Source organism: Heterocephalus glaber, unplaced genomic scaffold (genome assembly GCF_053883595.1).
Source record: "Heterocephalus glaber isolate CG9 unplaced genomic scaffold, H.glaber_assembly_v1.0 deba00001097, whole genome shotgun sequence".
NCBI lineage: Eukaryota > Metazoa > Chordata > Mammalia > Rodentia > Bathyergidae > Heterocephalus > Heterocephalus glaber.
Window position 1 is genome coordinate 3,505,837 of NW_028258191.1, and position 27,702 is coordinate 3,533,538.

General features: G+C 39.5%; 1 protein-coding gene across 3 annotated transcripts in view; it reads right to left on the bottom strand.

Moving 5' to 3' along the window:
- Lypd6 (LY6/PLAUR domain containing 6) overlaps positions 1 to 27,702 on the bottom strand; it is a 142,780-nt gene that overhangs the window by 101,378 nt on the left and 13,700 nt on the right. The window contains exon 2 of one of the 3 annotated variants that reach the window (XM_087210056.1): positions 6,952 to 7,055. The exons of the other annotated variants lie outside the window; for them this stretch is intronic. The gene's annotated coding sequence lies outside the window, so the exon portion shown is untranslated. The remainder of the gene's footprint in view (positions 1 to 6,951; positions 7,056 to 27,702) is intronic. 3 annotated transcript variants of the gene reach the window in all.

Sequence of the window (27,702 nt, forward strand, 5' to 3'; positions counted from 1 at the left end):
AACTTATCAACTAAGAAAAACCTGGGCCTCGATGGCTTCACTGATAAATTCTACAAGACATTTAGAGAGGAACTGCTGCCACTACTGTTTAAACTCTTCAATGAAATTGAAAGGGAAGCAATACTCCCAAATTCGTTCCTGGAAGCAAGCATCACCTTAATCCCCAAAGCAGGGAAAGACCCAACTGAAAAGGAGAACCACAGGCTAATCTCACTAATGAACATAGATGCAAAAATCCTTAATAAGATACTGGAAAATAGAATGCAGAAGATCATCAAGAAGATCATACACTCTGATCAAGTGGGATTCATCCCAGGGATGCAGGGATGGTTCAACATACGCAAATCAATGTAATACACTATATCAATAGAGCCAAGTACAAAAACCATGTGATCATCTCAATAGACAGTGAAAAAGCATTTGACAAAATCCAACATGCATTTATGATAAAAACCCTACAAAAAATCAGAATAGATGGTCTCTACCTCAATCTGATAAAACTCATCTATGAAAAACCAACAGCCAATATCATACTAAATAGTCAAAATCTGAAATCCTTCACACTAAAATCAGGAACAAGACAAGGTGGTCCACTACCACCACTCTTGTTCAATATAGTTCTGGAAACATTACCCACAGCAATTAGACAAGAGAAAGAAATAAAAGGAATAAACACAGGAAATGAAGAAATCAAATTGTCATTATTTGCAAATGACATGATACTCTATATAGAAGACCCCAAAAATGCCACCAAGTCTTCTAGACTTCATAACCAAATTTAGTAGAGTAGCTGGATAAAAGGTAAACACACAAGAATCAATAGCTTTCCTCCACGTGAACAACAGACTGACTGAAACAGAAATGGGGCAAACAATTCCTTTCACAATAGCATCCAAAATATCGAAATAGGAATCAACATAACAAAAGAAATCAAAGACTTCTTCTCTGAAAACTACAGCACTCTGAAAAGAGAGATTGATGATGATATCAGAATGGAAAGACTTCCCCTGCTCCTTGCTAGGAAGGATCAACATAGTGAAAATGGCCATACTTCCAAAACTGCTATATAGATTCAATGCAATCCCAACTGAAATCCCAGCAGCATACTTCATGGACCATGAGAAAACAATCCAAAAATTCATTTGGAACAAGAAGAGACTCAGAATAGCAAAAGCAATTCTAGGTAACAGAGACATGGCAGGGGGTATCACAATCCCCAACCTGCAACTATACTACAAAGCTACTGTGATAAAAACAGCATGGTACTGGCAAAAAAATCAGACCAGAGGACCAGTGGAATAGAGTAGAAGATGCAGAAATAACTCCAGACACACTCAGCCACCTCATCTTTGACAAAGGAGCCAAACACCCTCACTGGAGGAAAGATAGCCTCTTTAATAAATGGCTAGAAAAATTAGATTTCAACCTGCCAAAGATTAAAACTAGTCCTATATCTCTCACCACACACTAAAGTAAAATCGAAATGGATTAAATATCTAAATATTAAAATAGAAACGCTGAACTGGCTGGAACAGAAGTTAGGTAGAACTCTTGAAGACGTTGGTGTAGGAAAAGATTTTATGAACAAAACCTCAGTTGCCCATTAACTAGCACAATCTATTAACAAGTGGGATCTCTTCTTATTAAAAAGCTTCTTTGCAGCAAGAGAAACCACCAACAGTGTGAAGAGACAACCTACAATGTGGGGAAAAATCTTCACTTGCTCTTCCTCAGACAAAGGTCTACTATCTCGAATCTATAAAGAACTTAAAAAGATCAGACCTTCCAAATTTAAAGACCCAATCCGAAAATGGGCATCTGAAATGAACAGACTTTTCTCAGACAAAGAAGTAAAAATAGCAAATAAATACATGAAAAAATGTTCAACATCACTAGTCATTTGAGAGATGCAAATGAAAACAACACTGAGATTCCATCTCACTCCAGAAAGAATGGCTGCTATCATGAAATCAACCAATAACAAATGCTAGCCAGGCTGTTGGGAAAGAGGAACCCTGCTCCACTGCTGGTGGGAGTGTCGACTGGTGCAAGCACTGTAGAAATCAGTATGGAGATACCTCAAAGAACTAAGACTAGAAGTCCCATTAGACCCAGCTATTCCCCTGCTGGGTATCTTCCCCAAAGAATTAAAAGTATCATACCACAGTGATATATGTGCATCCACGTTCATAGCAGCACAATTTGTAATAGCTAAAACTTGGAAGCAGCCCAAGTGACCATCAACTGGAGATTGGATAAAGAAAATGTGTCCTTTTTATAAAATGGAGTACTACTCAGCCATAAAAAATGAGAAATAAGGATATTTATAACTAAATGGATGCACATTGAGACCATAATCTTAAGTGAAATAAATAGAACACACATGTGGTAAATACCGAATAGTGTCTCTAGTGTGAAAAACTGAAAGTGGAAATAAGGACTAAAAGGTATAATAGATAATGTGAAATAGGAAGAAAAGGGGCAAAGGGGAGGGGGAAGTGGGAGGGGTAGGGGAAAAGAAAGAAGGTAATGGAATTAATATGAGAAAATGAAAAAATGGAAACAAAGTCTTTGTAAATAGGGAGAGATGGAGGGGTTGAAGGGAGGGCAGAGGAAGGGGGAAAAAATAAGAACCAAGAGAGATTATGTAAAGCTGCAAAAATCCAATGATGATGTCATTATATTGTATACCTAAAATGTACCAATAGAAGAAGTTATTTTTTTAAAATGTAGAAAAGATAAATGGTACACAATTAAATGTTACATAAAAGTTTGATGCTTTGAATACAGGGCCATAGCAATAAAAGCTCCACATGAAAATAGAAGAAACACATCTTTGCCTTTTTCCAGGTGGCTTCTACCACTCGACATAACCACTCTTGCTGAGGTGGCCAATGCCCTCTCTGCTACTGAATCCCAATAAGGATTTCAGACCTCAACTCAACTCAACCCCTTAATGGCACTCACCACAGCTGACCTCTCTTCACTTCCTGTACCGCTTACCTTGATGCAGTCTCTTTACTGTCTTCCTCCCTCTCTTGTACTCCTTTTCAACCTCCTCTTCCAATTCCTCCCCTATGCAACCTCTAAGTGTTTGCAATTCCTTGGGGCACATTCCTAGAATCCCTTTCCTTCTGACTCTATGCTCTCTCCCAAAGTGATCTCATGCATTCACATTGCTTTAAATACCAAGCCAGCAACTCCCAATTTTATAAGCTCAGCCCAGACTTATTTGTTTTACTCCAGAACCAGCTATTTAATTACCTGCTTGTATTCTCTAAGGATGGCTCCCTGGCATCTGAAACATTTCTCCAGATTAATTTTGGATCTCCAGGCAGTGGCCCTTCCATCCTGTCATAAACATCACTGCTGCTGTGGGACTTCTGTGGTCCCCTAAGCACCTCCTTCTCCTATGCCCCACTCACTCCTCCATCTATGTCTGTCGCCAGTTTCTGTCTTGTGTTGGACCACTGAATCAGCCTCATATCCCCATCTTCCCTTCTCTACCAAGAACTAGAGAGAGCTCCTCCAAGTACACATCTCATTGTGTAATTCCCTATATGATCTTACAATTTTCCAAAGGTACACTGAGGACCTACAACAAAGCCCATAAATTTGGAATACAATGGTATAAACTAGATAAGAATGCTCTTTATCACTGATGCAAGCCTTTATTAATTTTTATATTTTGTGCCCCTTGCTATGGTTTAAATATTTGTCCTCTCTCAGGCTCATGTTGAAATTTAACTTCCACTGTAACAGTATTAAAAGATAAGACATCTAAGAGGTAGTCTGGCCATGATAGCTCTGCCCTCATGATTTAACTGGTACAGTTATTATGGGAGACAGTCCATTATCAAGAGAGTGGGTTCCTTATAAAAGGACACATTTGGGCCCCTTCTGTCGCTCTCACACCTCTCTGCCCTTCTGCCAGGGGATAATACAACAGAAAGCTCACTCCAGAAGCCAGGCCCTTGATCTGGGACTTCCCAGGCTCCAGAACTATGAACTAATAAAATTCTATTCCTTATACATTTCCCAATCTGTAACATCCCATTATGGCAGCACAAAAAGGCGGAAGACACCCATTCAGAGCAATAGGCAGATATTTCTAGCATTCTAGAAAGCTCATGCCCCTGGTACATCTCTACTTTCTTCAGAGGTAACTGCTATTGTACCTTCATTACAATGAATTAGTTTTGTCTGTTCTTAACCAACTCTACATTGGCTCATCCAGATGAACAATTTATTTGACTAAACCAAACTCTTCAAATGCTCATGCAAGTTAATGATCAGAATAGCTTTAAGACAAGAACATCATGGAGTCACCTAAGCCAGGTGTTCAGTTCCAGTGTCTAAAAAGTTTGTTAATTAACAAAGGAGAATGAAATGGGCATTGCACTGCCAATTAAGTTGTCCCAGTGACTAGTTCCTGGGCATTTAAGACAACACAGGAACTATTAACTTCTACTTATAAGCTTTGAACATATCTGGATAACTCATCTACTAGGAAAACAAATCAAAGTGAGTTTTTTGATTCAGACAGCGACTTCAAAGTGACAAAAATGTGACAGCAAGAGCAAAGTGTAGTTAGTCTTAATACAGGAAAGGGTTTTTATCTGGTCTTTCAGAAGAGTTGCTAGAGGCATCAGGAATTAATGAGGATGGGCTACTGATGACAGTGGGGCAGTACAGGGGAGGCAGGTTCCAACATTGTCACTTCACCCTAAAGGATGCTATCAAATCTCAATTTTCAAGACATAGTCTCCAATTCTCTCCCTCTACCTAAGCAAGGGCCTATTGCAATGAACGGCATAGGGAAGCCAAGCCCTTGGGATGCTCAGCCATTTATGAAAGATTACTCTGACACCTGAAGTCTAAAGAGATATGTCCTCAACATGTAAATCCCTGAAGCTTCAGGGTGGGGTAGGGAAGGCTCATTGGATGGTCCAATATACCCTCTCTGGGTCCAAGGCAAAAAACTCTAGTCCTAAAATTAGAATCAAGTACATAGGAGTATTGTAAACATGTCGGTAAAGTCTAGAAGAACTGACAAAATTGTTCTCATCACTGAACATCACTGCTACTAGAATATCTTGCCCTCTCCACTCTTTGGCATCACAGTTAGACATCTGATAAATGTACCAGCAGACCATGCCTAGATACCTGCTAAATCCCAGGAATGGGTTTTGATGGCATGATTCTTGGCACATTGCAGGCACTGAAAATCATTGGTGATTATTAATGTGAAGGAATTACTACAAATAGTTTTTGCTTCCTAAATATGAAAGAGAAAAGTGTTTGAAGGATTGAGGGGGTTTGGGAAACCGAGGGATAGTAAATTAATTTGGTTAAAATCACCATCATCCCAACGTCTTTTTGATTAAGCCAGAAGATTTTCCTGAAAGGAAGAAACATTTTTTTAAGAATACTTAATGACATATAAGTCAATTTACTCTTATTTACTATACCTAAATTTCCCTTGAACACTACACTAGCAAATCTCACTTAGTCTGGGTAAAGAAATCAGAAGAAAAAATACCTTCCAGATCCTCTGATGGGGTCAAAGACAAGTCCAGCCAAGTCCAGAATACTACTTACCTATGTTCTTTCTTTTTTTTTTTTTTTTTTTTGGTACCTGAGATTGAACTCGGGTCTTTGCGCTTGCATAGCAGGCGGCAAAGCCACTGAGCTAAATCCCCGGCCCCCTATGTTCTTTCTTTACTGGTAACTTTCACAGATGTTGAGAGGAAGCCTACCTAAACAAGACAGAACCTCAACCTTGCATTGTCCTCAGACAACCAAGAGCCAGCCTCAGTGAGAAGGAAAGCTAGGATATAGAGACAGGAGAAGGACAAATTAAGTTTTCTAACTTGCCAGTTGCCACCAGCCTTGACCACTTTTTCATTAGTTATGCTCACACGTTCATGTTTTGTTCTTACCGAGTGCTCTTGGGCTTGTTTAGGAATTGTCTTAGTTCGTTTGCAATGTTATAGCAAAATACAGTTTGGGAGTCCAAGAAGTCTAAGACTAAGGCACCAGCAGATTTGGTACTGAATGAGGGCTGTTCTTTGCCTCTAGGATGCTGCTTTATGTTGCATCTTCACGTGGTAGAAAGGATAAAGAGCAAAAGGGATAGAAAGATGAGGGGTTGCCCGTCTTTTTGGGTCATTAATTCCATTGATTTAATCACCACCTCATCTCTTAATATCATCACAGTGGTGATTAAATTCATATCCCATGGCATATAAAATATCAAATTCTTTTGTTAGCAAAGATATTCAAGTCTCTTATCTCTGCATGTATTCAATATATTTAAGGAACAAGGAAGAACATGGGAGTTTTTTTAAAGTGAATAATTCCTAGTATCAGAACTTGGACTTAATATTTTAGCACTCTACCGTCTCCCTCTCATCACCAAATTAAAGACTTCTGTAACCCTTTCCCTCCTTCCTTGGGGAAAGCAATGGCACCGTCCTATTTACTAATGATCTCCGCACTTTCCCAAGAATCTCACTCATCCACTCAGCCCTCCCATCCCAGGTTTTAAGACTGCCCATCACTTCATCTGCACGCTATTTGGCTTTCTTGTCTCCCAACATATCAACTCTCTTTCTGCAACACAAATTTAGTTGAGTTATCTCTTGATTCTTTCAAGGTAAAGTTCAAACTTCTTGGAACAATAATCATCTGATGATGATTTCACTCCTAACTCCCTTGCCAGCCTCATTTTTACCATTCCCCAAGTGGGTGCTTAAATTCTATCCAGACTGAACAACTTGCAGTTTTCTGAGGTCCCAAACTTCCCCCTACATCTGAGCCTTCACGTGTAATGACCCAGCACCTCTGCACAGTCTGCCCACATGCCTTTGAAGGTTAACTCCAACTAATTCAGCCCACCCTCCCCTCTTCCAGAAAGCCTTCTTTGAATGTCATCTAATACCCACTCACCTGCAATTTGGAAATAGGTTTATAACCTCTGTGCTCCCTAAAACCTCTGCAAAACTCTTTCACAAGCCACTTCTTTTTGAGTCTCTTCCACACAACTGTGTGTTCTGCAAGGAAAGAAATAGTGTCTTTCTCACTGCCATGTATAGTTTAGTGACAGAGATGTTCTGAGAACTACATCATCAGATGATTTTGCTATTGTGAGAACATCATAGAATGCATTCATACAAACTAAGATGGCTACTATGCCATGAGATGATATAATTTAATGGGACCACAGCCACATATGCCATCAGAAATTGACTGAAATGTTGTTCTGAGTTACATGACTATATTTGTATTCACAATGCTTGCCATTCAAAAAAGGCTTTAGGCATATCTTGTACAGAAGCACTCAGCAGGGAATTAATGGGAGAAAAAACCTGAATCTCACCAGAACCAGAATTTCTTTTCTTCTGAAACAGCATTGAAAATGAGAAGAGAAAAATAAGGGTGTGTTTTCTGTCACTGATTTGCTAGAGCTCTGAGGCCTTTTCTTTCTCTTGAGTGAGATTCCTCATGGAGTGTGTTCTCTACATGCATTCATTTACAGAGTGGTCTTGCCCTGTACCCTGCTGACCTGAGTTGTAGAACCTGTTCCAGCAGACAGTGCTAGCCACCTCCTACCCAAGTCTCTGTAGGTACTTCAACTCTGAAAACAACAAGGTATCTTCAAAGAACCTAAACTATTAAAGGCTTGTGGAGTGGAGCCATGTATCTTTCCAGCTTTGAATTTTAAGGTGCTCCCCAATCTAGTATTAATGCCCTTGTATAATCTGCCCCTTTGTATAGACGGGTCTAGTGACTGTCTAAGCAATGGATTGCAGGAAAGGTAATGAGGTGTCTTTCGAGCAGACTGTGCACTGGCTTTGACCAAGCAAACTGCAAGGCTTTGTGGGGACCAATGTAAGAATGAATTAAGGCTACCCTCCAAGGCAGCTACGAAGCAAGGCCCTCAAGAAACCGAACAATGCAAAATCCAGGTGAGCTTGGAAATGGATCTTTCCCCAGTTGTGCCTTCTAATAAGATCCCACCCTAGTAACAACTGATCACAGCCTTGGAAGAGATTCTGAAGCTAAAATCTAAGCCATGCACCATAGACAATGTGAGATAATAAGTATGTGTTTTACTTGTGGCTGTGTGTTTTGCAGCAATAATGAATATAGTTTATCTCTATTGAAAGACTAGCACCTTAAAACAAACAAAATCTTTCTGTTCTTCAGCAAATTAGACAGAAAGTCATCAACATTTAAATGTTTAAAAATTACACACCTTCTAAAAACAGCTTTTAAATCACTTTAGTATTCTAAAAGCTAAGGCTAAAACAATTCATGTAAGAGACAGTATGAATTAAACAAAGAGAAAGGAAACAGAGTTAAAACTTGTAAAGGGGCCCCTGGAGAAAATCTGCAGGCCGCCTCGGTTTATTTAACTTTCAAATCTTATTAAATTTTCTAGATGCATGTTAGCATTCATGGTTCATTTACTTTTCTTCTGACGTCTATAAATAGGTGTTCTATGAGCCCTGACATGAGTTAAAATCTTGCTTCACTTCAATAAAGAAACTAGCACGTTAATCCAAAAAATTCTATCCATAGACATAAAAAGAAACTTCTCTTTGGGCCACCCCCCTCTGCTCCAGCAAGCACACCTCCCAAGTCCCTCAGCCCCTCCCTGCCATCCTTGCTGTTTTCTTTGGCTCTGTGTCTAGAAAGTCTGTCACTCTCTCAAATCGCTTAGATCTAGCTCCCTTGTAAAAACAAACAGAAGCTACCTAGGCTCTTTCTTCTCCCACATTTACATTCTTTCTATGCCAAGGGTCAGGGGGTGTCAGAGTTGGTAGCAGCCAATCAAGCTCAGCATGGGATGGCCCTTATCTATCAATATAGTGTTTTCCCACCTCTGAACATGCCAGCATTTATTCTCCAAATTATACATGGAATCATAAATAACTGCTACCAGTGTGAAACTAATAAATCTAAATGTTCAGCCTGGAGCTATGAGCACAAGTAGACAAAAGCTCATACCAAGCTAATGAAGAGGCAGGCAGTGGAGTGCAGGGGAAGCTATCATCTATCTGACTATACAACATATACAAAGCAGGGGCAAATTTGATTTCATGTGGTTTGATCATACAAACAAATACCTATCTAAATAATTAATTTTTATATTTAAGCAATTAGTAGTTCAGAATACAGCATAGTTTTTCAGAACAGTAGTTTGTAGTTTTCTAACCACCTTCTGTTAGAGTGAGAGAATTTTCCTATGTGAGATTTGGATATATTGATAGATATCGGTTCCATCTGTAAGTCAAATGACGACCCTCTTTGCTCTCATAAACAGGAACAGGGTCATCTAAATCGGTTTGCCCACGAACGGCATGTTTAAGCTCCCAGGAAGATTAAAATTGGTCTTTGGTGGGGCTACCATGTGGACATGGTTTGTATCCCAGGGGCTCATGTCTTGGAGCCTTGGTGCCCAGGAGGTCCTGTGAGAGGTTGTGGGACCTTTGAGAGCTGGGGCCTAGGGGAGGGTGATGAAGGTTACTAAGGATGCTGCTGTTGGAGGGGATCAAGATCGTTCTCCTGGGACCCTGAGTGAGTTCCCATGAGAGAAGGCTGTTACAAAAAGGGCAAGGTTAGCCCCTTTGCCCTTTCTCTGGCTTTCTGTCTCATGATGTGGTTTCTTTCACTTACCCACATACCTGCCACTGTGACATCTTGCATCATGAAGACGTCACCAGGGCAGAACAGAGCTGATGCCAGTGCCACGTAGTTTAACAGAGAAAGGCCTACATACATGGCTTTTCTCTATAGCTACCTGGCCTCAGGTACTTCGTTATAGTGAGAGAAAAGCAACTAATATGGGGGGGTGAGGGTGGCCCACAGACATTACAATAATTTGTGGCTCTTCAAAATACAACCCTAGCCAACAAGACAAGGTTTTATTCTCTTGTATTTAATTTATCTCATTAGGAAGAATTTAAATTTAATTTGATTTTTTTCTCCTGAAAGTCAAGGGAAAATAATGAAAAGAAAAAAAAACGAAATTGAAAAATACTGCTCTGAATGTTTAGAATTCTGGATGCATTCATAGAGAAAATGAGCACAAGAAGGGTACAGCAAAACCAGGCAGACACTAAATGAAATAACCCAAAGAACAGTCCAATAACTGGATCCATTTTGTATTAAAACAGGAAAAGAACTAGGGAAATCCCAGGGGCAGGTTATGACACAACATTAGGAACTCTGAACTTGAGGTCAGAAGATTTGCACGAGTCAGCTCCTAAAACATAATTATCAGTTATTCAACTTTACTTTGTGAGTTTCTTTTCATTTTTCTCTATGAATGAAACTATCTGGTTCACAAGGTCACTAAAATAACTGAATGAGATAATATCAGTGCAGCTCTTTTCCAACAAGAAGATGCTGCTCAGCTAGAAGGTAACATTGCCCCACAGAATTATTTGAACACTGAGAGAAGATTATATTACCAAGCCTAAAGCTGACACTACTGTGATTTATTGCTGCAAGCAAGTAAATGTGTTAGCCACTTTACTGTTGTGGGGACAAAATACCTGATACCCACAACTTAAAGGAGGGGAGAGATTTATTTTGGCTCACAGTTTTCAGAGGATTCAGTCCAAGGTCAGTTGGCTCCAAGGCAGAAACAGCATGGTGGAAGGGCACAGTGGAGGAAAGCTACTCTATCTATGGCAGCCAGGAAGCAGAAAAGAAGGAAAGGACACAGGGACAAGAATACACCCTTCCAGGTCACGTCCTCAGGGACCCTTTTCTTCTGACCAGGCCCCATTTCCAAACACAGGAGCTACTGAACTGATCAATGGATAAATCCACTGATCCAATCACCTTTCAAACACATAAGACTTTCAGGAGACATTTTAGATCTAAATCACAACAGGAGCTGGGTATCTAATCTTTAAGACTGAGTGTGAAGGAATGGCTCACTATGAATATCATGGTCTATATACAGAGAAAAACAAAAGCAAAAACCAGGAATAGGGCCAAGGATGTGGCTCAGTGGGACCCTGCCTGCCTGGCAAGCACAAGGTCCTGAGTTCAATCATGGGGGGGGGGGGTGTACAGAAATGACTTAATGAGACTTATTATTCTATTCTAAGGGGCTTATTAGACATATTGGGACCACACAAATATACTGAAAGGAAATCTTTTTTATCTCTCTCCTATTAATCAAGCCTATATTTGAGTACTTTTGAAAACTTTGAAAAATGCTTGAACCTGAAGAATGTGAGAACTCCATAAATGTTCATGGAATAAGTGAAGATTTCACTGACAAAGCTTAGTGCAGTCCTGTGGGAAAGCAATTTATTAATGTAAATCAATTTTTTTTGTCTAGTTTTAATTTTATAAGCTCATCCTTTCATTAAGTATTTCTATGTCTAAGAATTTTCCCCAAGGAAATAGTCAAAGAAAGGAACAAAAAAGTATACATAGGGGCCAGGGATTTAGCTCAGTGGTTTCGCTGCCTGCTGCGCAAGCGCAAGGACCTGAGTTCGATCCCCAGTACCAAAAAAAAAAAAAGTATACATCAATGATCACAGTACCATTTATGTCTGGATGCTGCACTATTTGGGATAGCTTGATTTGCTCTGAACACACATAAAACACTTGTGCTCTATAGATCCATGTTATGGGTGAGACTATCTAGTAGGTAAACAGAAGAAGCAAAATAAAAACAAGATGTTATAAAAAGTCAGGTGTCATCTCAACCAAAACTCATTAATTTTTCACAAAGTTGAGAACTTGACAACCAGTTCAGGTCTGATCAGGTCAGGCTTCAGCTTTCTATCATTCTGGTGAACTGAACTAATTTCAAAATCAAGCAGACAATTAGCAATTGAGGCATCTTTTTTTAGGAGTGGGGGTACCGGAGATCGAACTTGGGACCTTGCGCTTGCCAGGCAGGGACAGCACCACTAAGCTACATCTCCAGCCCAGCAGTTGAAGCATCTTAAAGGAATAAGTAACGTTACAGACTAAGGCAGGACAGGGAGACGGAGCATAAAATTTACCTCACTAGCTTTCTTATTAACCTCCATGTCTTCTTGAATCCCCAGCCTTTGCAACACATCACTGGTCTGGGATTTTCCACCAATAATGACTAGTGTTCTGAAGGGATTAATTGTTCTCTTAAAATCCCCCTGAAAGCCTGCCAAAGTCATTGTACTTCTAGAAATCTTACCTTCCTAGTAGGCATGGTGGCATACGTCTGTAATCCCAGCACTCAGGAGGATCACTGTGAGTTTGAGACCAGCCTGGGCTACACAGTAAGTTCAAGGCCAGCCTGAACTACATAGCGAGATACTGTCTTCAAAAAAAAAAAAAAGTCTTACCTTCCTGTGGGCAAGAAGATAGAAATATTCTCTTAAGAGTGCAATTAAATAAAGAAGCTGGGGAATGACGATCTACTCAGGAGACTAAATTGTGGATCTTCTTTTTCGGTATCAATTACCCAAAGTATAAGATAATGACCAAAGAGCCAAAAACATTTTTGTCAAATGCACTTATCAAGTCTTACTAAGCCCCTACTTGCCAAAGGAGTAAGATGTCATAGCAAATCAGCCAAGTATGGCAATCTATGAAAGACACACACAATCAAATATGATAAGCCTCATACATGTACTGTCAGATATTTACCAAAGCACTTTCACATATGATTTTTCACTTGACTGTCATATTAACTTCATAAGTTAAGCAGAAAAAGAAACATTTAACAAAGACAGGAATAGAGATCTAGGTTAGCAGACTTGCCCACATTTAGGGTCACGTGATTATGGAACGCATCAATATTGAAATCTAGCTCTTCTAGTTTCCTTCACACCTCATCACTCAAGAAGACACATACACCCTACATATGTGACGTGAACATGTGGTTAGGTGAGACAGAGGGCTGTAGCCATAAACCTAGGAGCCAAACGGCTCACTTCCTAGTCCCAGTGCCACTACCTATTGGGTAGTGTGACCTGGATACATTATTAAATCATGTGCACCTATTTCTTCTCAGCTCAATGAGAATAACAGCAGTATCGAGTCATGGGGTGATGATGAGGCTCACATATAGGTGTAGGTGACAGTGACTGGCACAGAGCAAAAGGTTCAATAAAGATTAGCTATGGCCATTAGGAAGGCCATGACTGAGGATCAAGAACAACTCCCACACTGAGCTCAAGTATGTGTCCACCATGTCAGGTGCTGCTGATGGGGCTCAGAACTCACTACCCAGAATGTTGAGTATTTAAATTGAAGCAAACAGAAAGAAAGTGGTCTCTCTGATCTCTCGTCTTTCTCCTCTGAAGCAGGTCATAAGACATAGAAGGATTTTCTGACCTTACCCTGAATAAGACCTTGTTATGATACGAATTTGAAATGTTTTTCAAAACTCATATGCTAAAGGTTTTTTCCAGATTTTGGGCTTTTTGAGAAATGATTGGATCATAAGTGTTCTTTCTCATTTCATCAAGTGGATTAATCCACTGATGAGATCATAATTTGACAGCATTACTGGCAGATGACGGCATCAGGATGTAGGGTCTATTTGAAGGGAATGGATCATGGAAGAGTAATGTAGGAAACTATGTCTGGTCCCTTCCACTCACTCTTTCTCTCTCTGCTTCCTGGCTACCATGAGGTGAGCTGCTTTCCTCTGTCACACCTTCCTGCTATCATATTTCTGCCTCACCACAGGCCTAAAAGCTATGATGCTAGCAACTATGGACTGAAACCTGTGAAACTGTGAACCAAAACAAACTTTTCCTTCTTAAACTGGCTTTCTCGGGTATTTTGTCACAATGAAAAGCTAACCCACACCCTCATGTGAGAAGCACATTCCCTCTACCAGGAAAAAAGAAATGCCCTTCTCCCTGGAGACATAAGAGACAAGGCTTGCTGTCTTCCCCAGTTCATTACCATTAGCATACACCCTTCATGGCCTATCACTTTCAGCCACGTGACCATCTACTCTTCATCAGGGTTAGCATCAAAATGCTCAGGTATAATCATTTCTTTAAGTCTTTGTTTCCATGTTAAGTTTCCTACGTCACATAAAACCTATTAAATAAATATATGTTTTGCTCTTGTTAATCTGTTTTCTACAGGGGCCCTAGCCATGAGTCTAAGACGGGTAAAAGAAAAGATACCTTTTGAACTCCATACTACATTAGCTTCCTGTCTGCTACTATAGCAAATAGCACAATTTAGTGACTTTAAATGACATGAATTTATTATCTCATAGTTTTGGCAGTCAGAAGTCTGAGATGGGTATTACTAGGCTAAAATCAAGTGTTGCCAGCTCTATATTCCCTCTGGAGGCCCTATAGGGAGTCTGTTTCCTTGCTTTTTCTAGCTTCTCTCTATTCTTGATTATGGCTCCTTCCATCATTCCAATCTCCGCTTCTGTTGACTACCTCTTCCTTCCCCTACTTCTCTCATCATATCTCTCTCCCCTGCCTCCCTCTTATAAAGACTCCTGTGATTACACTAGGCCACCAGGAAAATCATGAAAACTAACCCATGTCAAAATTCTTAACATAATTCACATTTATGAAACCCCTTTTTCTAGGTAATAGGACCACAGGCTCCAGGAATTAGGTCATATACATTTGGAGGGATTAGAACTCTGTTTACCACAGGTTTCTTGATTACAAAAATTAATCTAATAGAACTGCTGAGCTTAAGGAGTTCAAAAACAAATGATAAATTTTTGAGGTGATGTATATGCTAATTAACCTGATTTGATTAGCATATATTGTACACAGGTGTCAAAATCATACTGAACCTCATACATGTGTACAATTATTATGAGTCAGTTAAAATTAATATATTTAAAACTTTTCAGAAACTATTGAATAAAACGGTCATATTTTTTAAATTATTAAGTCTAGTGAAACATCAGACTAGATTACTCAAGGAATCAGAGAAGTATAAACAAACTGCTATGGGAGAAATCGAGGATGATCATTTATCTCAACTAAAAGAGAAAGAGAAAGCTCATAAAGTGATGCATGCATAACATACTAGAATATCCCATCCAATAATATGAGTGTAGGAGACCAGAATATATTACTCCAAAGTATGTTCCTTTGGCATAAAAATTATTTGGAAGGGGCCGGGGATTTAACTCAGTGGTTTCAGCCCCTGCCTTGCAAGAGCAAGGACCCAAGTTCGATCCCCAGTACCAAAAAAAAAAAAAAAATTATTTGGAAAACTGCAGGCACAAGAGGAGCTCTGTGAACAATGTTATCATTTGTGAAGTAAATTTACATCTATAAAGGAAATCTCCCATAGGGAAACCAGAAAAGATATGAGTAGGGGAAATCAAAGATATAAAAACTATAAATAATAGCTTCTATTTTCTGTTCCATCTTTTGTTCCTCTCCAAAGCAGGAAGAGAAGGACGACTCCAAATCACTTAACGCTTACGAAAGGAGAGGCATTAACTTAAAACTGCCTAACCTATATTATACTTGTGTACGGTGTGTTTTCTCAGTTGTTTCCCCATAATCAGCACCCTAACATCCTTCTTTTTCTGTTTCAATTGAAGATGATATTTAAGCCTGAATGGAAAGCCATGCTTTGGAGATCTGCTCATTTCCCTGGGTATTTCCTATGTATACACAATGTATATACATTACCAAATTTCTGGTTTTCTCTTGTTAATCTGCCTTTTGTTATAAGGATCCAACCTGACTAATAACTATGACGGGTAGAGGGAAACATTTTTCTTCCCATACAGCAAGCGTAATATTGGGCACTAATATGTGCTTAATTAGTGATGAGGAAGAGCAACCCAGTAAAGTGCATGAAAAAGTTGGAAACATTGAATGGGCTGGTGGGATTAGAGGCAGAGAAACAAAGAAAGAATAAAATGTCCAGAAGAAAATGTCGAAGAGAGATTTGAAGCTATATTGCAAAGGGCTCATGGCAAAGCAGAACTTTACAAATGAAAAGCCACTGAAGGCTGTTGAATTCATCATTCAGAGTTATGGTTTACAAAGAAAACTCCAGAGGCAGTCATGAGAAGAAAAGGGGAAAGATTAAATTAAGGAAGAAAATAAAATCAAAGTGAAATCAACAGGACAAAATGACAAACTGAATATAGGATAGAGATAAAAGTAACTCTTGGAAATGGGGCAGAGGGCCAGGGGGAAGGGGAGAGGGGAGGAAGAGAGGAGGAAAGGGAGTGAAAATGATGGAGGTATGTTATATGCACATGCCAATTCCCCAAAACAAACACTATTCTGTATTAGGAAAGGCACTGACAAAATACTTCAACTTTAAAAAGTGATACTAAAGTGACTGGCTCACTGGATGCTCTTACTGCTAACTGATCTAAAAAAGAGAATGAAGACAGTTTATTGAGGGATATATTTCAGATATGCTTATTAAAAACTTTAACAGTGCTAACTCTAGGAAAAATGAAAGACCTGTAGAAATGTCATCTACGAGATTGACAGACCAGAACGATCTATTATTTGAAGTTAGAGGAGCTGGTCTTGCCTTTTTCTGACATTTATTAGCTTTGTGATTTCCAGTTCCTCAATTCCTCAGGGTCTTGGTTTCCCCATCTGTGAAATGGGAAATTGAATGTATTAGATAAGCATTAAATTCTCCTCTCATTCTAACCTTATATAGGTCTATCATCTGAGTAATTATTTTCTTCTTAGTTATAAACACTTTTGACATGAGCCAAAGAGAAAATCCAATGGGTCCTGATTTCAGTTAAAAAAAAAAAAAGAGCTAGAATTTAAAGAGGAAGGTTAAGAACACTCCTAGGGTATAGATGTGTCTCCCCCAGTTCAAGGGTTGGAAGCCTGGTGCCCAGTATGGTGGTGTTAAGAGGTGGTAGAAACTTTAAGATGTAAAACCTAGCGGGAAGTCATCAGTCATTGGTGGTAAGTCCTAGAAGAGATTAACATAATTTTTGAGAAACCCTACCTGTGATCTGGCTTCATATCTCACCCCATGATTCCCTCTTGCACATGTTCCTGCTACTGTGATGCTGTCATGAAGCCCTTCCCTGAGCTGAGCTGAGCTAATGCCAGTACCATACCCAGAACTGTAAGCTAAATAGGTCTCTTTTCTTTTTTACAGATCCCAGCCTCTGGCATCCTCTTATAGCATTAGAAAGCAAACACAATCTTTATGTGCCTACTATGTTCCAGGCACTCTCACTTGGCCTGGAAATGCCCATAAAGGACCCAGAGAAGACCTGAATCATGAAAACCAAAGATGTGAAACAACAAATAGCTTCCACTTTCTGTTCCATCTTCTATTTTATGTCCTCAAATACTCTTTTACTATGAGTCTTTAAAATGTGCTCATGCCAACAGTGCAACAGATAAATTTTTTTACTGATACTAAAAACTTACATGGTGACCAGGGAGCCTAGATATGCAGGAGGAAAGTAATTAAATTGCATATTATTTCTCTTAAAGAGTAACAAATTGAGATGATTCTGTAATAAGGTCATCGATATGAAAAATACTTTCAGTTCTCATTTCAAAGTCTTCCATGGTTTCCACAGCCAGTAATTTTTCAACGTGGTTGAGGTGGAGACTTGACACAATCACTTTGGTGTCCCTTCTTCAATTGCAAGACATAAAACAAGATTACGAAAATGCTGTCACCCAGGGTAAAATGTATACCCTCGTCTAATATACCCACTCCTCCACGATTAAGCCCTACCCTTTCTTTCCTGGGTCCCTATTCCACCCATCCCTTGTACTCTGCCCTCTGACCTTAATTAAACCAATGACTTCCCCCAACTGACCACACTGCTTTGTGCTATGCCTTGGTTCATTTCTTCTTTCTTCCTTTTTCCTTCTTCGTTCTTGTCTTCTCTGCACACACTACTGAATTCAACTATCATCTTCCAGGTAAATCCATCTTTGAACTGAATTGGACAGTTCCTAATTTTATGTCTCACTATAACTTGTCAGAATTTCTATAATTTGTTACATGTCTGTATTTACCTAAGTCTTAAGTTTCTAAAGATAGAATAATTGATGTTTGTTGATTGAATATTATAGTAGGAGGAAACTGCAGTTGCATTATTTAATCTCTCTAATGCAAGGATACAATGAAAATACATTTATAGGTCCAGAAAATTTATGCTGTTTATTTACTATCCAATAATTAAAGGTAATAAAAATTTCTAAATGTGTCATTGTTTTTTAAATACTGTATAGTGTATTGTATGATTTAGGGGCAAAAAATAAATCATGCAGGCTGGGGATTTAGCTCAGTGGTTTCACCACCTGCTGTGCAAGCACAAGGACCGGAGTTCAATCCCCAGTACCCCCACCAAAAAAATTAAATAAATAAATAAATCATGCATACAATATAGTCAGAAAAACTGATTGACTAAAAACGTTTTTATTTTATTCACTTAGCCACTGTGTCCAAAAAACTAGAAAAAAAAATAGTAGAAATTGAATTATCACTACCTTAAATTTCATGCTGCAGTGGGATTCAACTTGCAACACTAAAGCAGTAGGACATTCATTTTTGTTCCATCTGTGCTGAAACAGGTACAGTTTTACCCTTCAGGGATATATTTATGACCACATCAGTCATCAAGCCCAGGGAAACAGCTCCTGGGGAATAAGATCCCCACTGATAGCAAAACTAAAGCAATCATGTTAACATGTGCCAGGTGAGATTGCTATTGATGTATTTGTCTATTAAATGGAAACCTGAAAAAGAAAATCAGGTAACCACGTGTCCAAATCCTCCCTCAATCCTAAAAGACAATGCCTTTGCTGGCAAAAAAAATGCTTACTCAATGTCAAATATAATGCAAACAGAGACACTGGCACTTGAAGCTAAGCTCCTATTAGATCTCTTTAGCAGGAAAAAAATATAATTCAATGGTTAAATGCCAATCAGAGTTCTATAACTAGCCAGGAGCTGAAAATACAAGATTTAGAAATCTACTGCAACCCCTTTGGGAATGCATTACTTCTGAATGGCTGTCAGAAGCAGAACTTTAGGGAGTTAGCACCATTCATTGAGGACAAGATGGGGGAGGAATGGCTCCTATTTAAGTGAACACTCAATAGAATCCCACTAATTTTAAGAGTTACATGTTCAATGGGTTTGGAAAACTTGCTCACCCTAACAGTGCTTGCAAATGAATTTGGACAATAAAAATACATCAGGAAACAAAGAAAAATCAGAGGTACCTTTTCCCCAACTATCACACATATGTTATTCTTACATAAAGGAATAAATAACTCCTAAGGTAGTCATGAAATTTTGGACTCATGACGGATCCATCCATCCTGAAAAAACATTTAGCCTTTAGAAAAGGGCATCTTCTCCTGGGCCAAGAGCATATGGTGAACTTCACCATTTGACCTTTTCAGCTGCCTCCTCCAGAACTGCCACTTCCCCCTGCATTACAAAACAGGAAGACAAGGGTGACTGGAGTTCAAAGGGAAAGGGCAGAGGAGATCTGATCTGCTCTAACTCACCAACCCAGGAATTCTCCTCTTGTCCACAATATGTTTTGACCCAAATACTTTACCAAACCTTTAAAATAAAAATGGCATGCAAGGGCTCGGGATTCAGCTCAGTGGTTTTGCCACCTACTGTGCAAGCGCCAAGGACCCAAGTTTGATCCCAGGTACCAAAACAAACAAATAAAAAAATAGCATGCAAGGTAGTGGCAATAGTGAAAAAAGAAGATAATCTGGGAGGGGCCAGGTAGTCCTGGCTGGGAAGAGAGAGATGATATGTCTATGTACGAGAAAAAGAAACATCTCATTTGTACATACCAAGCTTCTCCAGCCCATATGCTCCTACTGTACACAGGAAAGGGGCCACCAATAACAGGTTCATACAATATGGTCCTACTGCTAGCCACAGCTGATTGGTCCATGGTGAAATCTGTCCCCCCGGGCCAATGAGCTCTCTTCCTCAAGGCTGCTGAATCTGGGACTGGAGAGAGCATGACTCATTCCTACATAATGGCATGATCTGTGAGATACACACATCTCAAGAGCATTTGAGCTCACCATTCCCACCTTGTTTGCGGCTGGACTGCATCAAGAAAGAATGAAGGGCCAGGGATTTAGCTCAGTGGTTTTGCCACCTGCTGTGCAAGAGCAAGGACCGGAGTTCGATCCCCGGTAACAAAAAAAAAGGAAAACTGCAAAGCTGAAAAAAAAGAGATGGGCATCAGATGCTAGTTCTGCTCATAAGGACCAACTACAGCCCTGCTCTTCCAGCAGTTTCATTACACTGTCTCTTCTTTCAATTATTATACAGTTAATAATATTAGGGAGGGATGACACAGTCCATCACCAAAAAAATTTGCTCTTAGCTAATCACACAGACCCAGAGGACAAAGACCAACTCTCAGAGTACATAGAAAGTAAGTCAAGGGTGAACAAACAAGCCACAAAAAACCACAAAAAAACAAGCCACATTCTGCCTCATGCATAAAAGAATCATTTTAAATAAATTTTCCTAGGTTAATTTGAGTTAGGTGTTTACTGTTCATAAACAAGAATTTAAATACTTGATAACAAAGAGTTTATGCCTTCAAACGTAATTGGAGATTTAGAAGGGTGACTAGTTTGAGAAGCACAGACTTACCGGGATGACTCCTTTGAGAAGCAAAAGACACCTGGCCATCTGAGCTCAATAGTGGGGTTCTTTGGGAACTGCCTACTCATGTATGGATACACGTACATCTATATGTATATGGATTTGTGATTATCAGGTCTTGTCTTAGAACCAGAGGGTAACCCAACATCTCCTCTCCCAAATTCAATGCAATCTCAAAATATTGTGAGATCAGGTTTGAAAGCTTACAGTTTTCTAAAACTATACCATGTAGGGCTGGGGATTTAGCTCAGTGGTGCCACGCCTGCAACGTCCTGAGTTCAATTCCCAGTTCTGGAAAAAAAAAGTTAAAACTATACCATGCATTTGATAAAGCACAGAAAGTATTAATCTTTTATCATAAGAATAATTAGACCAAGTCTCATAAGCATTTAAAATTGACACTTGAAGACAGATCTCGTCCTTATCATACTACCATAACTACAGTACCTATCATAGCAAAAAATGATTTCCCCCCAAAATGGACAATAATATCGTTTCAATTTTTAGAGGCGGAATGCTGAGATTGAAGGTTCTTTTCTTGGTCCTATCTTAGTAGATTATTCTACTGGCCTGCAACATTAGAAATATCCTGAATTAACACGCAATGTAAGTTTGGAAAGATTGAGCCATTTGTTAGGAAGTTTTGTCCCACAGGAAAAAATTTAATGAATTAGGTAAGTTTTAATTAAATAAATTCTAGTTCTCTTGATAATAATACCTCAATGCCACTTTATAGCACACCAACTACTCTAGACCTACAAATTCAAGGTTCCTCAAACCCCCCATATGCCCCCAATTTGCAGGGCTCAACAGCTGCCAAGACAAACACATCTGCACATTGTGAAGGTGGTTAGAAGACTCAATTTTTGGCTAGCTCAGTCATTCAGCCAATACTGCCAAGGTTGGCATTCTCTCCAGATTTTGCAGGTTGTTCATATTCTTGAACTTCTATTCAAGCTTGAAGCAGATTGACATTTTCAAACAGTAAAAGGTCCATTGCCCTCCCAGCCCCTTTATACCACAAAATGGAGGGAAAAGGGAAGCACAGGGGTTGAGGGACTCACTTTGGACTTCCCCAACCACACAGGTACATTCCTTAATACAACTGGGATGAAAGGACCCTACAAAGCTACTGTAACCCTGCCTAGTCTCTTGTTCCGCCAAACGGTGGAACAAGACAACAAGCCATGGCTTCTGTCCTAAATAGTTTTGCCTTTTTCTCTCACAGTGCTAAAGGAAAGAAGCTACCAAAGTGGTCTGAGTTACCAGGAGCAACCTCTGTAGTCACCAACGTTCCAGCCCCACTTTGTACCTGCCTTATCCATCAGAGCAACCTGTCCATGCTGCACAAGATGTGGGGCAAGGGTACACATGGGAGGAAAAACACACGTGATTTTTGTTTGTGTATTTCTAACACAGCCCTTTTCCCTCAGTTATATCTTTTTACACTAGATTTCAGAATAGTAGTCTATAAAAACAAAAAAAAACCAGCAGCAGCTGGGGATGTAGCTCAGTGGCACTGGCAAACACCAGGTCCTGAGTTCAATTCCCAGTACCGCCAAAAAAAAAACAAACCCATCAAAACATATCACTGAATTCAAATTCAGTTTTCTAAGGGAACTTTTAGCCCAAAACACAGAAGGCTACTCCTCAGAGCTCCTCATTAAAGCAGCAATCCTTATCACAAGCCCTACCACTTCTACCATTAATCTGTGGAGTGCCAGAAAGTTTTGATTCACAAGCTGAAAAGTCAGAGAGAAAAGAGCCTTACAAAGGTTTCGAGGTGGATAATTTTTTTAATGAGCATATTTAGGTTGTTTTGAGTCAAGTTCAAAATTCAACTCACATATGAACAGTTTTTACAAGAGGAGGAGTAACCTGATGTTCAAATCCATTTGCCTCTCATTTTGAAGTAATTTATCTTTAAAATTTCTGGGAAAATTCTACAGAGTTGCCCAGAAAACAGCACCAACCATCTGTAAGTAAAAACAAAAGCTCTCTATAGTATATATCACAGGTTCAAAGCACTTTGGCATCAGCAGATTGAACGAGTTACTAAAAGAATTTAACTGCAAGAAGAGCTACCATAATTACACAGCAGCTGGTCTAATGTTGACAAAACAACTTTTAAAGGCTTTCAGAAGCCTTAAAGGCTAATCAGTTAAAAAGGCATGAATACTAATGTGCATCCTACCCTTAACTCTGCAAGTGACATTTCCTAAACATACAGTGATGTTTCCATTTCAGAACAATCATTTCTTACATCCTACAATTGAACTGAACACGTGAATAAATTCCAAGTTGTGTCTAGGTGAGATGATTATACTTAAAATAAAGTAACTCCATGAAACTCAATTATAAACATTGAACTTAATGAGTATTTCTGTACTAGCAAAGTTCTTACCAAAATGCCAACAGCTCATGCCAGAATGTGTGCTTATGTTACCAAGGCCAAGAATGTTTCAGATTGCTTACGTTATCAAGAGCAAGAAAAGAATGTTTAGGGTTATCAACTGGAGTTGATACAATGCAGGAATGAATGAGTATAGAATGATGACTTAAACCTCCAGAGGATTTGGATTGTCCAAGTGGTCTTTGGGGAAAGGCTTCTCCCAGCACCATCCCACGTTTCCTTCAAGGTACAACTGATGATCTACCTCTTTCAAGAAGCCTTCTCCAGACCTTCCCCAAGGTTCTAGTCTTACTTTGTTTCTGAATTCCTTAGCAAGGGTTTTAGACATCACTGGCCCCAGTCTTTAGGGCCCAGCAACTTTTTCTGTGAGAGCTGATGATAAACATTTTAAGCTTTGTGGGTCATGTGATAGATGTGACCCAATGACAACACTCAGCTCTACCACTGTAGGGTCAAAGCAGACAGGCACAGATGTTAAACAAATGGGTATGGCTGTGTTCTAGTAAAATTTTATTCCTAAAAGGAAGGAGCCAGAGGATCTGACTGACCCTGGCTCTGCCAGCGTATGCCCCGTCTCTCCTAGTGTACCAGGTCTCTTTGTGAACATTGGGCCAGCCTGTTTTCTGAAGCTTTTCCTTCTACTGACTGAAATAAACCTCCGCGGTTACTTGCAGCCACTGACACATCTTCATAATCTACACTTTCTGTTCCCTCTTAAATCATTCTCTCTCCCCAGAGTACTCTGCATAAATAAGCCTTCAAAAACCACTTCTTTAATTAAAGGAAAATACCATCAGTTTTGCCTTCTGGAGCCCCAGAGAGTAAGTCTAATACCTCTTCCACCTGATAGCTCTTTATGCATTTGTCAACAACCATTGGCTATGGTATTTACTATCTGGACCATTCATTGGGGATCTATCTCATGGTGTGTTTTATTGTTAGTTTTCTTCTTCCATGTACATATTTTTTTTCTCCTCATTTAGATAGCAACTGAAGCATAGTCCCTGGCACATAAGCTCCATTTAGTTTTATGAGTGAGAACAGCAGAATGACCACAGAAATATCAATCAACAAATCTTTTTCAATAGCTTCCTCGGCAAGTCCTCGGTATAGCTTCTGATCCAGGAGGATGGCTAACAAGCAACAGTCAGATAGTCCTTTCAGATGTGAAACTGAGTAAGAGCCAGATGACCTCTTTCCTCTATCGCCTCCCACCACTGTGTTCCAGAAGCATGGCTTTAATGGGTGTGCTCATAACACCAATACTCCGCAAGAGAGTTCTGCGGCTAGGTCCCCACTGTGTGTCACATACCCAACCCCTCACTGGCTCACGGTGATCCTATCTTAGTGACTGCAATATCCTGTCCTATTTATCGCTCTCCTTGGTAACTTCCACCCCAAAGCTACACACAGTCTATATGTATGTAAAGGCAGATAGTAGGCCCTCAATAATACAAGCTTAAATTTTTAAAAACTAAAATACACTTGAAAAATGGACTTTATGGACTTCCAGTCATCCTCAAGACATGAAACTGGGTCTCTCACATTGTTACTTTCCCGGCATTAGTATCTCCCAAGGGAACCTCTAGAGTCCACTCCCCAGGATTACTCTCTTTCTCCAGCAGTGAAGAAATATTCAGATAGGCTACTTTTTAATATCTCTATGAGAAAAGCAGCATTTAACACCGTAACAGTGGCCTCATTTCATTGAACATCATTCTACCTTTCTGTACACCTTCTCCCCACCTCCAACCTCCTGCTGCTCACTGCCAGCTACACTCCAGCTGACACCCACAGAAACCAACTCAAGAGGGTATGGATGACGACAGCAGGGAGGGATTTCATAAAGTCTTGGGCCAGGGCCAGTTACTAAAAGTAACCAAGGGTGCCATGTCCCTATACGAATGTCTGCTTATGGACACTCAGCAGGGTGGTAGAGGCTCCAGGGAAGGCAGCATGAGTATCTATCTACCCACCCATGCACCAGCCCAAGATGAGCTGTCAGTTTGGGCTGTGTCATCGCTAGAGTACAATGAACCCTGCACACTGCCTCATCTACCTGCTTACATTTAAAATAATTAAAAGGGAGGGGCTGGGGATTTAGCTCAGTGGTTCCACCTCCTGCCTCGAAAGCACAAGGTCCTGAGTTTGATCCCCAGTACCAAAAAAAAAGAAAGGAAAAAAGGGAATAAATTTAAGATGCAGGTTCTCCATCACACTGGGCACATTTTCAACTACACTAGGCACACATGGCTAGTACCTAGCTTTCTGGCCAATGCATGAGCAGAACAGAGGACAGAGCTCTGCTGGACAGCATTATAGGACCCACCTGTATTTCTCCATCCCTGAGCCACTCACTGACTGGCATTCTCAGCCACTTCCTACAGAACTCAATAGATACAAGCAAAGTGTCAGGTCCTGCTGGGATAGTACTCTGTACCTCCTTGACGCCAAAGGGAAAGTGAGGATATGGGTCGTCACACTTGGTCATTAAAGACAATGACTGCCATGCTGAGTTTTTGGCACTGTTTAGGGAAAATGAGCAAAGAAACACCTAATTTGCTCCTATCTCCTCAGAGAGTTTCGCCAAAGTTCTTCACTTTTGTCACTCCATAAGGAACTGTTGCACAGAATAAAACAAGAATGAGTTCACATATAGATTTAAGTAAAAAATAGAGGGAGAGGGAACAAGGGGCAAAATTTCTCTAACTATTATTCTGAGATCAGCTTGCTTTGTATTATTTTTATGAGGTATTTTTGTATTTAATTATCACTTTGCACCAAAAAAAGGTATGCAGAGATTTTTTCCTTTTTAAAAATATTAAAGTTCCAGGGAGAGTGTTAAAATAAGTACATACCTTAGATTTATCACTAGGCAAGTAAACTTCTTCAATAATTTGCCTCTAGGTAACACAGCATATAATTTTTTTAGGTTACTAAAATTGCCATTTCTCTCAAATCTAAGAACAAGAGAAAGCTGCTAATAAATTTTAAATTTTCCACATAGTTACTTTGGAGAACATGAAATTATGAGAAGAACTAAATTCAAATTCCAGACTGCTTTTTTAAAGATGAGATGACCTCCTGATAGCCTATGAAGTCTGTGAAACATCTGTTTTGATAACGTATGTACTTAAAATTCCCCACATGTCAGTTTCAAATTACTGCAAAATACAAGGCAGCACCAGCTGCAGGATAAGAAGGAAAAGCTGTTAGTAAAGTGTCAGGAAATGCTAAAGATTTTAATGGGAGTTGTCTTATCATTTCCATATAATAATCCCAGGAAACTGACCAGAGACTGTACAGTGTATGTACTCCTTCCACATGTGGTAAAATTCTGCCATGACCTTGGTATGCTTTCCCTTTCTATTTTTCTACTGAGGGATTGCAGAGTATTTAATTGTAGTCATTTTACCAAAGTGCCCTCCCCTCATTTGTCTACCCCTCCAAACCCTAACCATCTCTAGGGACCAGTTAAATTCCCACACCTTCCATAAAAGTCTACATCTCTTCTAGCCTCTAAATTCCTACTTTTCTTTGCACCTGCTAACAAGGGACCATATCATTTTAACTTAATTATCTTCAGTCTGTTGCTGACATAAAGATGTGATTGCCTCACTCTGGTGGATTTGTCCCCATTTTGTGGCTTTTACACAGACTGTGAGTCTCCCAAAATTGTACCTTCAAGCTACATCTTGCCTCTGAACTCCTATTCATAATTTCCAACTGCCTACTCCGTATCTCCACTTGGAAACCTAACAGACATGTCAAATTTTAGGCACCCAAAGGTTATCTGATCCTCTTCCAAATCTATTCCTCTTCAGTTTTTGTATCTGAGTAAATGACAACCTCATTCTTCTAGTGATTAGTCCCCAAAAATTGGTGTCATCTTCAACACTGCTTTCTCATTGCTTTCCCACATTATACCCTTCAATAAATTTTATCTCCTGAATTCTTTCCAGTCAAAGAATGCCCTTTCCATCATCTCTACTGCAGCTACACAGATCTAAGCCAACATCTTCCAAATTATTGCAATAGCAATCTCCCTACTTCCAACTTCACTCTCCTATTATTTATTCTCACAGTAGCCAGAGATCTTTTAAATCACGTAATTAATCAGGTCATTCCTCAATGCCATATTTTCTAATAGCTCTCAACTTACAAGAGACAGAGATACAGAGAAAAGGAGAGAGAGAGAGAGGGAGAGAGAGAGAGAGGAAAGAAGAGGGGAGGGAGAAGGGGAGGGGAGGAGCTAAGCGAAGTGAATTCTAAGTTCCATGTGAATAGATGCTATGTCTTACATATTCTTTTTATATTCCTGGGTAAAATCCAGGGAAAAGTACATGTTGGTGTCTGCATTGGTGAAGATATGAAATATTAGGCTATTTAAATTGCAGGACATGTTAAATGCAGACAGTGTTGAAGCAATGTTAAAAGATGTAACGATTTTTAAAAGATTTCAAAGCTATTTAAACTTAAGCTTATAATCTCTGTTCAAGTGTGAACAATTTTCAAAAGCACCAGTAAAGCCAGTTTCTTTTGTGCTGCCAAAAAAATGGCACAAATACCTGCTCAAAAATGATAGGAAAGAAAATCTCAATACTATCATTTTGGGTGTCAATTAAAACAAATAAAATAAATTTCAATGT